The following is a 14,186-nucleotide window of genomic DNA, read 5'->3' as shown; positions in this document are numbered from 1 at the left end:
TCGGCCCGTTTGCACCAGCGGGGGCTTCAACATCAGGAGCCTCAAAGCATGTCGTTCCCCCAGGATTTGCACCCATGCCGTCGCTCCATGCTGAGTTGACCGTTTTGGTTTCAGAGGGGTCCCACATTCTCTCTCTCTCTCTGGTAACCCTAATTCTAAAATCTCTTGGGATTATCCTTAAGCTTTCTATCAGAGCTATCTCCTGTCCCCTTTTTGTCCTCGTGATTTCCTTTTTTAGCTTGCATATTTGATCCTGAAACTACTCCAGGCATGCACTTGATCTCAGCTGCTTATACCTGCTCCATGTTATTTCTTACTCTTAACCCGAGCCTCAATTTCCATTTTTGTTCCTTCAAATATGATATTGAAAATATTCCATCAAATATGGGCTCCATTAGCATTATCTATCTCTAAACTTCCTCAAAAGAGTGAATTTCATGAAATATGGAAGACTGGACAGTGATTATCCTAATACCAAGAGGCCAGTGAAATAGAAATCAATGGGAAACGTGGCTAGAGTTATGCCTGGCATAAAATAAATGTTGCAAATGAACCTTCTCAACAGAAATCCTGTCAGACGCTGCTCAATGTCCAAACGCCTTCAAAAAGCAGTTCAGTTCCCTACACGTCTCAGGACTATGTGAAAATGCCGAGGTGTTGCTGCTGCTGAGCTTGGACAAGATACAGGCAATGATATACAGGCGACTGCATTCACTGATAGTCACATTACAGAAAACCATCCGTATCACTATTCTTGGTGAAGTGAAGCCATGTCTGTTGTGCATGTGTCATCAATAGACAATAGGTGCAGGAGTAGGCCATTCGGCCCTTCAAGCCAGCACCGCCATTCACTGTGATCATGGCTGATCATCCACATTCAGTACCATTCCTGCCTTCTCCCCATATCCCCCGACTCCGCTATCTTTAAGAGCTCTATCTAACTCTCTTTTGAAAGCATCCAGAGAATTGGCCTCCACATATTCACAATTCTCTGGGTTCCTCATCTCCATTCTAAACGGCCTACCCCTTATGCTTAAACTGTGGCCCCTGGTTCTAGACTCCCCCAACATCAGGAACATGTTTCCTGCCTCTAGTGTGTCCAAACCATTAATGCTTAGCTTTGTGTCAGCTGCAAATTTGCTAATGTTACTTTAAATCCCTTCAACTAAATCATTGATGTATATTGTAATAGCTGCGGACCCAGCACTGAGCCTTGTGGTACCCCACTAGTCACTGCCTGCCATTCTGAAAGGGACCTGTTAATCCCTAGTCTTTGTTTTCGTCTGCCAACCAATTTTCTATCCATGTCAGCACTCTACCCCCAATACCATGTGCTCTAGTTTTGCCCACTAATCTCCTTTGTGGTTCCTTAGCAAATGCCTTCTGAAAGTCCAGGTATATTACATGCACTTGCTCTCCCTTGTCAATGGTCCTAGTTACATCCTCAAAAAATAACAGAAGATTAGTCAAGCATGATTTCCCCTTCATAAATCTATGCTGACTCGGACAATCCTGTTACTGCTATCCAAATGTGCCACTATTTCATCTTTCTTAATTGACTCCAACATCTTCCCCACCATCGATGTCTGGCTAACTGGTCTATAATTCCCTGTTTTCTCTCTCCTGCCCTTCTTGAAAAGTGGGATTAGCTACATTAGCTACCCTCCAATCCCCAGGAACTGACCCTGAATCTATAGAACATTGGAAAATGATCACCAATGCGTCCACGGTTTCTAGAGCCACTTCCTTAAGTACCTGGTATGCAGACCTTCGGGCCGAGGATTTATCAGCCTTCAGTTCCATCAGTCTACCCAACACCATTTCCAGCCAAATATGAATTTCCTTCCGTTCCTCCGTCACCTTAGATCCTCTGGCCACTAGTACATCAGGGAGATTGTTTGTGTCATCCTTAGTGAAGATGGATCCAAAGTACCTATTGAACCCGCCTGCCATTTCCTTGCGCAGAGCTGACAAGAAAAAGTACAAATTGACACTAATATTCTGAAACCAATCTTCTCCATGGATTGTCACCTTGTCGTGGTGGAGAAGCCTGTGTGGACCTGAGATCCTGAGAGCGATGCCGTCTGGAGCTACGCTCCTGGTAGGGCCACCCATAGCGGTAAGTTCGAGGGAGAGATCTCTGACAAAGAGCAATCCAACCAAGACCTCAACGGTGGAACTGGCAGAAGACGATGGCTGACCTTAGTGGAGCGTCACAACGGCTGGGAAGGCAGGTGAAGGCTGCAGCAGAAAAGAGTCTCCGGTCGTCTTGGACTCCATGCCACTGGATCCTGACCCAGTACTGTCAAGGACCGTGGGGTGGCTTGTCTGTGCACCACTCTCCACATGTTAAACAAAGTCACGCACTGGCATCCTCCATATAGGGAATAACACCCTGGAGACACCCGTGGTCAGCCTAGAGCACCCGTGAGAGCAAATTTTTATTTGTATCTCTGATTTTTCATAGATATTTGTTAATTCTGTATGGGGGCATTTCTATTATCCGACAACAATTATTTCCAACAATAAAATCTTATTACTTCCCTTTGCATATGATGTCATTCCAACTGGAAACACTTTGGACCAAAAGTTGTGAAAATCTTTACCTACAGCACCATCATGAGTACCTCCACTACAAGGACTACAGTGGTTCAAGGCAACATATTTTATTAACCTCATCTATGTCTTTTTCACTTTTTGTGTATTTGAATGTTAAATGATTCCCAGTTTCCTTTTATTTTGGGTGCTTTTAACATTATACAGTCGTACTTCATTTGTTGATTATTATGCTTAACAATACAAGTGGGTTTACCCATCAGCACCACTTGCCTATTTACTGCTATTAAATTATTAATAACTTACATGCTTCTTGGATCTTGATTCTGCCATCGATGAAAAATCCCATCAAACTGACTTTTTTCATTGAGCGGTACAGCAACAGATCTTCTCAGTCCAGTGTTCATGCTGACCATGATGCTCACCTAACTAATGCCACCTGCCAGCACATGGACTGTACCCCTTCATGCACTGCCTGGCTAAATGCCTCTGAAACACCACTATCATATCTGCTTTCACCACTTCCCCTTGCATCGTGCTCCAGGCACCAACTCTCTGCAGAAGAAACATTCCTCAAATCTCCTTTAATCTTACCTCCTCTCCCCTTAAAAGTTATGCCCTCTGATATGTGACATTTCCACCATGGGTTTATCTATGCTATCTTTTTTATACCATAGCCATTTTTAGTGCCCGAGACAATTGCTGAAATCCATTGAATTTATTTTTACTGCTGTAATTAGTCTTACCAAATTCTAAAAAGAAAACAAGCCCGTATCCTTCCTTGGCCGGCGTGAATTATACCCAGGTGCTCCATTTTACACCCACATCCCAAACACGTGCTGGTCGACATGTTAATTCACCAGTGAAAAATACATCTAGTGCAAGTGAGTGGTAGAAGAATCCAAACAGTAATTCAGGAGCTTGAGGATAATATTTTTTGGGGGGAAATAGTCAGGTAATAGGGTTGCTCCGTGTCTCAGAACAGCATCAATGGGCTAAAAGGTCTCTTTCTATACTGTAAAGAAATATGAAAATATAGAATTGATAAACATACAAGTTTAAAAATAAGAGCACTGAGCTTTCTACAAAATTTTCAAATGTATAATAATTTGAATAAGCAATAATAAAAAGCCACCAGACTGAAGGCTAAAACTATTTAACTAACTTGATTTTCTACTCTCCCCCCAAGATGTAACCATAAGAGCAATACTAATGCATACGCTAGAAGATTTATCTCAGTTAATTATGCAGGATATTAATGCAGGACCACACTTCCAGCTTCTTGACAGGCTGCAGGTCATCAGAGAAGTGCATTGATATGCAAGAGAATATGGACAAGCTGGTGGTACATCAAAATCTTGGAGCTGAAACTCAACAGTGCAAATTTACATTGCAGTAGGAACAAGGAGAAGCAATAATATAAACTGGAGGGCACAATACCCAAAGGGTTACAAGAATAGAGGACCTGGGGTGCATGAGAATAAATCATGAATGTGCCACGGCTGGTTGAGAAAATAGTCAAGTGAAACCATTAAGACAATACAGTGCAGATTCCCCAGAATGACTTCAGGGATGAGGCCATCTTAATTACACGGGGGGAAAAAACAAGAGAGAGAAGGTGGAGGCAGCAAATCCAAGATTTACATCAAGTATTTTCAATTATGCAGAATTAAATCAGTGTAGATGGAGAAAGAGTTCCCACTGGCAGATGAATAAGGATCCAAAGAACATACAATAACAAAAAAGCACATAAATAATTAAAGGATGGTTTATATAAAAATCCAGCTGTGCTTCAGATCAGAGATGTTCTGCTGGGGGAGCGGGGGTGAATTGGAGGCAGGTTTTAAAGTGAGAACTAAACTGCAAGTGCATGCTCCCACAACCTCCGACATTACAGAGAAAACATTCCAAGTCTGTCCAACTTCTCCCTAATACCCCCTTATCCAGGCATCTGAAGAAGGGTCTCGACCCGAAACGTCACCCATTCCTTCTCTCCGGAGATGCTGCCTGTCCCACTGAGTTTTGTGTCTTTCGTTCTCTTAATCCTCATCTACACCCTTTCCAAACAAACCACTTCCTTCCTGTAATGGGCCAACCAGAAATGCACATAGTCCAAATGTGGTATAAGCAAAGTCCTATAAAGTAGCATCATGACTACCTCTGATACAGGTGCACAACCTTTTATCCGAAGTTGCAAATAACGAAAAGCTCCGAATAGCGGACATTTCTTCAGTCCTTGAAGAAAGGTCCTTGAAGACGTTCACCGAGGGCGGCCCGCAGAGGTGACAGCGGAACCTCCGGTCGGTCCTTGAAGAAAGGGGAACTAAATCCCCATTCATAAAAGAGAAGGTGAGGGTATATTGCGCGGGAGGGTTAATAATTGACAATCTGCTGCTGCCTGCCCGCTGAGTTAAAATGTTCCCACGGTAGACTCACGATACACAGTGTATCGTGAGTCTTGCATGGGAACTTTTTAAACTCAGCGGACAGGCAGCAGCAAATTGTCGCTCCCTTCAGTTTCACCCCACCTACACCCCTCTGCTTCCCGGCCATGTGTGTGATCCCTTCCCTCCCCTCTCCAGCTCCCCGCCCATTGCACCGGCGAGGGGGTTTTGCACTGTCTTCACGTCGGAGCTAGTGCCAGTCACCAGAGACGTCAGGACCAACGGGACACCGGCCCCCAGGCCCACTGCAAGCACGGAGATCCCAGAGACCCACAGCCAGCAGCAGCCCAGCCCCGTTCCAATTCCAGAGAAACACACTCCCCGTAGAGACCGAAGCTGATGATGTGCAAGGTACGTCTTGGTCTTGAGGTTGCGGATGAGGGGGCGCAGCTCGGGCTGTGACGTCTCCGGCCACCCCCTGTACAGGAGCTGAGGCTGGGAACTGTGGGGTTGTTTGCAGTTGCAGAGGGAGGGGGCAAGGGCGGTACAGTTCCCAGTCTCAGCTCCATTCCAGGGGGGTGACCGGAGACGTCAGGACCAACGGGACACCGACTGCAAGCACGGAGATCCCAGAGACTCACAGCCAGCAGCAACTCTAGCCCAGCCCCATTCCAACTCCAGAGGAACCCGGGTTGCGGTTGAGGGGGCGCAGCTCGGGCTGTGGGCGAACTGCCACCTGTCGCTGTAGCGGCCCATCGGGGAGCGGATTCCTGTTCGTCCTGACGTCTCTGGCCATCCCACTGGACAGGAGCTGAGAGACATCAGGACCACCAGAAGCCGCTCCCCGATGCGCCGCTACAGCGACAAGTGGCAGTTCGCCCACAGCCCGAGCTGCGCCCCCTCATCGGGACACCGACCCCCAGGCCCACTGCAAGCACGGAGATCCCAGAGACTCACAGCCAGCAACAACTCTAGCCCAGCCCCGCTCCAACTCCAGAGGAACCCGGGTTGCGGATGAGGGGGCGCAGCTCGGGCTGTGGGCGAACTGCCACTTGTCGCCGTTGCTGCCCATCGGGCAGCGGATTCCTCTGGAGTTGGAGGGACAGGGAGACACAGCGGCTTTTGAGAATGGTGGGCAATCACTTCCAAAGTTCTGCCCACACAGTCAGTACACCTCTCCTACACTTGTCTCCCGCACTAAGATCATCTCGCAGAGAATGATCCCAGCCTAACCCTCCCTATTCTCTCCTATTCTGCAAGAAAAAACTACATTGAAGACTCAAACTCGCGATCGAGTAACTGCCGGGATCGAGGCGCAAACTCGCGACCTTGCGGATATGAGCCGAGCACTCTACCACTGCGCCAGCCGTTAAAATCTACGCTAAAAATCTTCCATTCCGAAAGCCGAAAAATTCTGAATTACGAAAAGTGTCTGGTCCCAAGGCTTTCGGATAAAAGGTTGTGCACCTGTACTCTACACCTGGACCATTGAAAGCAAGCTTATCATGTCTTCTTTGCCACTCCAAATCTAGTTTTGTAGCTATTTTCAGGGAGTTATGGGCTTGGACCCCAAGATCCCTCTGTACATAAATGCCGTTGAGGCTCATGCCATTAATTGTATATTTTCCCCGTTATATTGGACCTCGCAAAGTGTAACACCTCACACTTGCTCGGATTAAAATCCATCGGACATTTCTCTGCCTATTTCTGTAGCTGGTCATCATCCTGCTGTATCTGTAAAATGCTAAACTGTAACCCTATGCAGCCTTCCTCACATCCCACAACCCCAGCAATCTTGGTGTCATCTGCAAACTTAATAACATCACACATCTTAATGACTACTGACCTCTGTAGTCATGAAGACCCTTGAAAGACATGCTGGCCAAGCTGAAAAATTAAACTCTCTGCTGGACCCTCTGCAGTTTGCATACCGGGCCAATAGATCACCAGGCCAATTGACCGCATCATCTCCAGGGAGTCTTTTAAGTTCCTTGGAACCATCATCTTCAGAGACCTTAAATTGGGGGCGGGGGGCCACCATCGACTCCACAGCCAAAAAGGCCCAACAGAGAATGTACTTCCTGCGGCAGCTGAAGAAACACAATCTGCTGCAGGCAATGATGGTCCAATTCTACACGGCCATTGTAGAGTCTGTTCTCACCTTCTCCATCATGGTCTGGCTCAGCCACCAAGCACGACATCTGGAGGCTGCAGCAAATCATTCGATCAGCAGAGGTTATTGGCTGCAACCTTTCCCCCCCATTGATTGTACACTGCAAGGGCCAGGAAGCGAGCGGGTAAGATCAACTCTGACCCACCCATGCCACAAACTCTTTGAATCACTTCCCTCTGGAAGGCGACTCCAGACTTTCAAAGCCGCCACAGCCAGACATAAAAACATTTTTTTTCCACGAGTAGTAGCTCTATGCAATAACCAAAAGTCTGTAGCCACCTTTTGCTCTGGTATTTTGTTTCATTCACATGTTTAAACTATGGTGTTTTGTTGTTAATGTTTTATTCTGTATGTCGTGATGTTGCTTGCGAGTGGAGCACCAAGGCAAATTCCTTGTATGTGTACATACTTGGCCAATAAACTTATTCATTCATTCATTCAAACAGCAGAGGTCCCAGCACAGATCCCAATGGAACTCCATTCATTCCAAACCTCAGCCTGAATACTTTCAGTAAACCATACAACCAAGTTATTGTTAATCCGTTTTAAACTTCTGGGTCAGCCTATCAGGGACTTTATCAAATTACTTACTAAAAAAACATGTAGATACATTCACCAACCAACTGTCTTTGATCACCTTTGCATCTATTGTGTTGACAATTTTGAGGTGCAATGGATTCAGACCTCTCTGCACATCACCCTAAGGGTCATACCATATTATGAATACGTTCCTCTTGCATTTAACCTGCCAAATCCATCACTTTACCCCCTGTACAATTTAAACTTCATCTGCCAATTCTCTGCCCAAATTTGCAACTGATATACAGTTGCATCCTTTGACAAACTCACTGTTGGCAACTCCACCAAACCTTGTCTGGAACTCATCCACCCTCGTCAATCTCCTTGGTGTCACCTCTTCAAAAAGCTCCACCGTGTAAGTAAAACAAACCCTGCCCTGTATAAAGTCATGTGGACTTTCCCCAATTAACCCATTCTCTTCCCAAATGGACCCCATCCCGTACCAACGTTGGCCAGAGAGAGAGATCACTAATGTTGGACAGAGAGAGATCACTAATGTTAGACAGAGAGAGAGAGAGAGAGATCACTAATGTTGGCCAGAGATAGAGAGATCACTAACGTTTGACAAAGAGATCACCAACGCGACGTGATGTTGTGAGGAAGGAGCGGGAATGTTCAGGGCAGACAGACCGGGGGTGAAGTTTTCACACCGATGTTGCCGCGGGTTTTGTGGCGTGGAGAGCCCGGAGATGTTGATGCCGTGAGCCCGCGGGTATTGGGCAAGTTTATCACCGATAGTCCCGCTGGTCTTTATCACCCACAGCCACTAATGATCCCGCTGCCGTTTCTCACCGACTCGCCGCCGTCAGCCCGCGGCCGCTGATGCGGGGATGTTTCTCACCGACAGCCGGGGGTGTTGTGGTGGTGGTGGAGGGGGAACGGGCGGGGGTGTTGTGGAGGGAGCGGGGGTGTTGTGGTGGTGGTGGTTGTGGGGGGAGCGGGCACGGTGTAGAGGGAGCGGGGTGCTGTGGTGGGGGGAGCGGGCACGGTGTGGAGGGCGGGGGGCACGGTGTGGAGGGGAGCGGGCACGGTGTGGAGGGAGCGGGGTGTTGTGGTGGGGGAGCGGGGGGTGTGTGGGGGGGAGCGGGGGTTGTGTGGGGGGAGCGGGCACGGTGTAGAGGGAGCGGGGGGGTGTTGTGGTGGGGGGAGCGGGGGTGTTGTGGGGGGGGGGAGCGGGGGGTTGTGGTGGTGGTGGTGGGGGGAGAGGGAGGGGTGTTGTGGTGGGGGGCGGCGGGGTGTTGTGGTGGGGGGGAGCGGGGGTGTTGTGGTGGGGGGAGCGGGCACGGTGTAGAGGGAGCGGGGGGGCTGTGAGGGGGAGCGGGGTGTTGTGGTGGGGGGAGGGGGGGTGTTGTGGTGGGGGGTGGGGCACGGTGTAGGGGAGCGGGGTGTTGTGGTGGGGGGAGCGGGGTGTTGTGGTGGGGGGAGCGGGGTGTTGTGTGGGGGGAGCGGGGGGTGTGTGGTGGGGGAGCGGGGGTGTTGTGGTGGGGGGAGGGGGGTGTTGTGGTGGTGGGGGGGAGCGGGGTGTTGTGGTGGGGGGAGCGGGGTGGTGTAGGTGGTGGTGGGGGAGCGGACACGGTGTAGAGGGCGCGGGGGTGCTGTGGTGGTGGGGGGAGCGGGGTGTTGTGGTGGGGGGAGCGGGCACGGTGTTGTAGGGGGAGGGGGGTGTTGTGGTGGTGGTGGAGGGGGAGCGGACACGGTGTGGGGGGAGCGGGCACGGTGTGGGGGGAGCGGGGCACGGTGTGGGGGGGAGCGGGGCACTGTGTAGGGGCGCGGGGTGCTGTGGTGGGGGGAGCGGGCACGGTGTGGGGGGAGCGGGCACGGGTGTAGGGGGGAGCGGGGTGTTGTGGCGGGGGGAGCGGGCACAGTGTGGGGGGAGCGGGACACAGTGTAGACGGTGGTGATGATGGTGGTCGAGGGGGAACGGGCGCGCGCTGTTGTGTTCTCACCGAGTGACCCCGCCCTGACCCCGCCGCGCACCCTTTGTCCCGCCTCGGCCAATGGGGTGGGTGGGGGAGGCGGGGGCGCCGCAGTGACTCCGCCCCCACCAGTGGGCACGTGGCGGCTGCGCGCGCAGGCAGCAGCGGCGGCCGTTGATCCGGCTCCACCCCGCCCTTTGTCCCGCCAACGGCCGCGCGCTACGAACGTTCAAACCCGCCCCCAACGGCTAACGGCCAACGGCCGCGCGCTGCGAACCCGCCCCAACGGCTCACAGCATCAGTATAATAGAATGGCCACATTAGATTGACATGTGTGTGGCGAGCGTGGACACCACGCCCCCCCCGTGCCCGCGCTGCCCCCCGTGCCCGCGCTGCCCTCCCGTGCCCGCGCTCCCTCGTGCCCGCGCTCCCTGTCTTCCCGCCAACAGCAGCCTCGATGATCCGCTCACTCCGGCACTTGGTGTAACCAGCACCTCAACTCCGGACCAGGTGAGGCGGCGGGAAGCCCAACCCGACCCGACTGGTCATTCCCCTCCCGCCTCTGTCACCTTGTGCCTGTAACAGTCCCCAGTCTCTGTGCCACCCCACGGTAACGGGTGCAGCCGCCCTTCCCTGGCCGCCTCCCGCCAGCTGCAGCCGGTAACCCGGGACAGCGAGGACTGCCTGCCTGCCTGCAGCATTGTGTGCCCACACTGACAATATGCGTGTATCACTGCCCCGGACTAGCAGTGGGCCACTTGTACCGAGCCAGGGTCCCCCCCCCCCAGTCCGGGTACAAGTCGCATCTACTCGGGAGTGAGGGCCGGCCCATGTTCACACTGTCCAGGCGGCGGATGGAGAGTCGCCAGCACCAGCTGCGGTGGAGTTGCAGAGTCCCGGCCTCACTCACCCCGGCACCCGGCACCGGCCTGGCTTTACCCCCACATCCCATAGTCGCTGCTCCGGACACTCACACTTTTCAAGAGAGAGAGAGTTACATTTAGCTCTTAGGTCTAACGGAATCGGGATATGGGGAGAAAGCAGGAACGGGGAACTGATTAGGGATGATCAGCCATGATCACAGTGAATGGCGGTGCTGGCTCGAAGGGCCGAATGGCCTCCTCCTGCACCTGTTGTCTACGTTACCCTGACCACTGCTCTGGACAGTCACACTGTGACCACTGCTCTGGACAGTCACACTGTGACCACTGCTCTGGACAGTCACACTTTGACCACTGCTCTGGACAGTCACACGTTGACCACTGCTCTGGACAGTCACACGTTGACCACTGCTCTGGACAGTCACACTGTGACCACTGCTCTGGACAGTCACACGTTGACCACTGCTCTGGACAGGCACACGTTGCCCACTGCTCTGGACAGTCACACGTTGACCACTGCTATGGACAGTCACACGTTGACCACGGCTCGGGACAGTCACACGTTGACCACTGCTCTGGACAGTCACACTGACCACTGCTCTGGACAGTCACACTGTGACCACTGCTCTGGACAGTCACACGTTCACTGTGTCACCACTGCTCTGGACAGTCACACTGTGACCACTGCTCTGGACAGTCACACTGCGACCCCTGCTCTGGACAGTCACACTGCGACCCCTGCTCTGGACAGTCACACTGTGACCACTGCTCTGGACAGTCACACTGTGACCACTGCTCTGGACAGTCACACTGTGACCACTGCTCTGGACAGTCACACTGTGACCACTGCTCTGGACAGTCACACTGTGACCACTGCTCTGGACAGTCACACTGACCACTGCTCTGGACAGTCACACTGTGACCACTGCTCTGGACAGTCACACTGTGACCACTGCTCTGGACAGTCACACTGCGACCCCTGCTCTGGACAGTCGCACTGCGACCCCTGCTCTGGCCAGTCACACTGCGACCCCTGCTCTGGACAGTCACACTGTGACCACTGCTCTGGACAGTCACACTGTGACCACTGCTCTGGACAGTCAGACTGCGGACAGTTTGGTCGATGTGAGCAGTTTGAAAAGTTCCTAGTGTTGACGAAGCCTTCATGTGGCCAGAACGAGGAACACAAACAACTTTTCCCGCCCCACCCCCAACACACATTTTCATTTCCCAAGCGTTGAGTTGTTGACCCTTTGAAACAACGAGAACGTTTGTCTCGACAAATGTGCTCGAAGGAACTTTTCTTATTCTGAAAAATATTGGTGGCATTTGAAAGAATATCGCGGTTTGGCGATCGTCGGTTGAAATTCATCTGTCTAAAACAACTTAAAACTGTTCAAAGTTGTCAAAATTAAGTTGTTTTAAACTTACCTCGAATTCAAGAAAGATCTGTAGGTAAAGTCAGACAGCTGGCACCCCGCCTGTTTGCAATCTGTGCCGCTCTCCTCTCCTCTCTTCTCCTTCTCCTTCTCCGCTCCGCTCGCTGCTTTGCTTTGCCCGTGCCTGTCTGTTTTGGTGTGAGCGGATGTGGGAGGTTTATAAAGCACTCGCTGCCCCAGTCCTGCCCCTGCTTTACAGCTCACCCACACGTGGTTTTCATTAGAAAACACAAATATTTTACATTTCACCCCAGTTTTATTTACCACCAAAATAATTCATTTACAACGTAAACGTTTTGAAATATATATTAAAAGCACCCATATATTAAATTCGCGAAAGTTATATTTGTAGATTATTTTAAAAATCTAGAATTAGTCGCAAGGGCGGATGTGCTGTCGAACACATTCCCGGACTGGGGCAATAAAGGCAGTCAGTAGCCGCTCTGAGATCTTTGGCAAATGCAATTTAAATGTTGTTGTTCGCGCTGATGTAAATTATTTTCTCAGATTACAGCAGGCACATGACTATCCGCACATACACCCTGCCATTCCCTCACGTAGTCGGGATGATGCAATTTGGAAGAGATTACTAAAATCCAGGAAGATGTTTATCTTGCATACACTAAATCGTTTACCATACAATCACGATGGGACACTTCGCAAATGAAGACTTTGTTTATCCATATCCAGACTAGAAACTCCCTGGTTTCGAGATGTGTGTAGCTGTACGGCGCAGTAGGTCATTACCCACTACCTAACAGATCTTTAAAAAATAGTTTTCACAATTTAAAATTACTTGACAAAGAAAGTACAACGCAGAAACAAAGAGCCGTCCAATTGGACTGCACTGATGTTTACACGCATGGGACCATTCTCAGCCCAACTTTCTTATTCGTATCTGCTTTATATTATTAAAACCCCCGTGATGTATGCGTCCAACTCGCTTCCCTTTGACGAATCAATCACTCCATTTTTTTGGCATTCCTTACCCTGTAACCACACATGGTTGGTGTTTTTATGGTCACTCACTCTGAACTCGTAGGCATACAGATACCACACTTTCTCTCCTAGGATCACTTGTCATTTTATCATTTGTTATTTTTACTTGCGGGTGAAAGCACTTTTGGACAGTGTTTGTAGGAGCACTACAACTTCAATGATGAAATAGATGTTCCCCATACTTCTGCTTCATGCTGTCGCCCTGAGGTTGCTCAATCTGAGTAGCTCATTCTAGTGTGTAACAAGGAACTGCAGATGCTGGTTTGCACCGAAGATAGAAAAAAAATGCCGGAGTAACTCAGCGGGTTTAGGCAGCATCTCTGGGCATCATTGTCTAGAATGCTGCCTGACCCGCTAAATTACTCCAGCATTTTATGTGAACCAAGTGTCACCTAGTACTCTGCCAGTGAACCTAGTACTCTGCTTCCAGAACTCCAGAACCAAGGTTCGAAAGCTGAGTATGATAAATGTCAAATATAATAGAAATGGGTGCAGGAGTAGGCCATTCGGCCCTTCGAGCCAGCACAGTTTTAATGTAATATTAGTGCATGCAGCAAGAACAGATGTATTCCCCTCACTATGGAAAGATCTCGGTGACATTCATTGCTTCTTTGTGATGATTCTCATCATCAAGTTCAGTGGTTAGTCACCTCTCTGGAGACGCACATCTGATCCTGACTTCAGTTGCCTGACGTGTAGGCTTCTTCTTGTGACCAAAGATCCCAGGATCTTTGCTTGTGACCGCTTGTGTGTCCGCACGCAAAAGTAGTTGCTCTGGTTTCCCCACGCATCCTCCTACTCCACATCACAAAGACAAACTAGAGGTGGGTTAATTTGTGATTGTAAATTACCAGCATTACAGATGATTGAGAGGAGAATCAGGAAGAGTTGATGAGCACATGAGAAAAGAATTGGCTGCAGGGAAATAAGTAGGAGAATGGGATGGATAAGAATGTTCTGAGAGCTAGCACAGACGTAGTGGGTCAAATGGCCTCCGCCATGTCAAGAAAGCATGAGAACTATCATTATAGTTGACATGTGATGTGAATGTCTCTCAAGCTGCATGGACATTTTATTTCTTCAACATGCTTCTGAAATTCTTGCTCGTTTAGTTTAGTGAACATGAATCCAAATTCAGGAAAGAGCAGGAAAGTGAAGCTGTGATTATAGATTAGCGTGACTTCACTGAACTGTGAAACTGCTGCTTCTCCTGCTGCTCATGTCTCTGTTGTTTGACCAGGTAACCTTTGTTTCCATTC

The 14,186-nt window shown here is 50.1% G+C and overlaps 1 protein-coding gene and 1 long non-coding RNA gene across 3 annotated transcripts in view; both read right to left on the bottom strand.

Moving 5' to 3' along the window:
* The window catches only part of LOC129696102 (protein NDRG1-like), a 57,982-nt gene extending 45,919 nt beyond the window's left edge, over positions 1–12,063 (bottom strand). For both annotated transcript variants that reach the window (XM_055633553.1, XM_055633554.1), the window contains exon 1: positions 11,921–12,063. The gene's annotated coding sequence lies outside the window, so the exon portion shown is untranslated. The remainder of the gene's footprint in view (positions 1–11,920) is intronic.
* Positions 12,064–12,069: 6 nt separating this feature from the next.
* LOC129696104 (uncharacterized) overlaps positions 12,070–14,186 on the bottom strand; it is a 34,521-nt gene continuing 32,404 nt past the window's right edge. Inside the window, exon 3 of the long non-coding RNA XR_008723278.1 lies at positions 12,070–13,745. This is a non-coding gene — a long non-coding RNA (uncharacterized LOC129696104). The remainder of the gene's footprint in view (positions 13,746–14,186) is intronic.

The sequence above is a fragment of the Leucoraja erinacea genome, chromosome 4 (genome assembly GCF_028641065.1).
Source record: "Leucoraja erinacea ecotype New England chromosome 4, Leri_hhj_1, whole genome shotgun sequence".
NCBI lineage: Eukaryota > Metazoa > Chordata > Chondrichthyes > Rajiformes > Rajidae > Leucoraja > Leucoraja erinaceus.
The sequence above is the reverse complement of the archived record's forward strand: the minus strand, read 5'-3'. Positions and strand labels throughout refer to the sequence as shown.